Below are 1,594 nucleotides of genomic sequence, written 5' to 3' on the forward strand. Positions count from 1 at the left end.
CATTTTAAACCCTAAACCAAGGTAAGGGCTGGGGGTAAACAGTTGATCCTATATTTAAGAACACTTTCTGAGCCATCTAGCTACAGTACCAGTATACATGGAAGGTATCGATAAGTGACCAATAACCAGTCCCCTAAGACCCTAATTTTTACATCTGAGGACTGGGCTACCCCATGAGGCACTCTAATTTTACATATTGTATATACACTGCCCCTCGTTACCAACATAACTAGAATTTCCTTATCTTTGTACGTGTTGTTTCCACCAATAAAATGAAAAGAGATTATGAAGGTTTTGTCTTTATATCACTAATATCTAGCACAGAGCTTCTACATCCTCTCCAGGAAGCCTTTCCCAACCCCCTTTAATTCTAGTGCCTTCCTTCCCGTTTCCTATTTTTCCAGTATATATAGCTTGTTTGATTATTTGTCCTGAGCTCCATGGGGGCAGGGATTGTTGTGTTTTGCCTCCTTTGGTGTTCCCAGGACTTAGCACAGTGCCTGGGATACTGTTAGCACTTAATAAATGTTTATTGACTCCTGACTTGCAGTGCCTGGATACTTAATAATACTTTTGTTGAATTGAACTGGATATTTTTAACTTTGTTTCTGTGGAACACAGCAGATCTGGAGCAAGCAGAACAAAGAGCCAGGAGCCTAGAAATGGCATTAAGAGTTGGAAGGTTTGGGATTCCCATTGCTCCCCATTCCTTTGGGAGAAGAGGGAGGAGGGTTCAGGGCCCTCCCTTTGTGCTGGACCCAGGGAGAGGCGGTGGAGCCCAACTGCCAGCTTTGCCCCTCCCCCTCTAGTGTAATTTGCATGCAGGATTGCATACAGGGACTTAAAACAGGAGGCAGGAGGCAGAGCAGAAGAGCAATGAGGCGAAGAAACACAGTGTGGAGCAGTCCCTGGTTCTGTGAGTCATACAGAACATGTTGGTTCCAAAAAGAGCTGTGAGCTCCCAGAAGGGAAGATTGGTTGACTTCCTAGAAACCCCCAAGATTTTTCCCAGTTTAGGGAAGCCTCAACCATGGGGGGCACAGTGAGTCTGGAGTGACTTACAAGGCTGAGGGGAGGGTTTGCCAGAGAGGTGCAGGGTTTATGGATTTGATGAGGCACACAAGTCCTTTATGTGTTATTTATTGCCTAGGATAAACCAGTTCTGGATTTTTTGCCTTGTTGCTGGCCTCCCTGTCCCTCCCTCATGACATTCCTTCCTGAATCTCAATAACTTTGCACTGGTCCTCCCCATGCCTGGAATATATTTCCTACTTACCCCTGACTCAGTTTCCCTTTAAGATTCAGCTCAACAATTTGGAATTATGCCCAAAGGGCTATAAAGCTGTGCATGCTCTTTGACCCAGCAATACCACTATTGGGTCTTTTTCCCAAAGAGATCATAAAAAAGGAAAAAGGGCCCATATTTACAAAAATATTTATAGCTGCTCTTTTTGTGGTGGCAAGGAATTGGAAATTGAAGGGCTGCCCATCAACTGGGGAATAGTTAAACAAGTTGTGGTATATGAATGTAATGGAATTCTATTGTGCTGTAAGAAACGATAAGCAGGAGGAGTTCAGAGAAACCTGGAAGGAT

Source organism: Dromiciops gliroides, chromosome 2, assembly GCF_019393635.1.
Source record: "Dromiciops gliroides isolate mDroGli1 chromosome 2, mDroGli1.pri, whole genome shotgun sequence".
Lineage (NCBI taxonomy): Eukaryota > Metazoa > Chordata > Mammalia > Microbiotheria > Microbiotheriidae > Dromiciops > Dromiciops gliroides.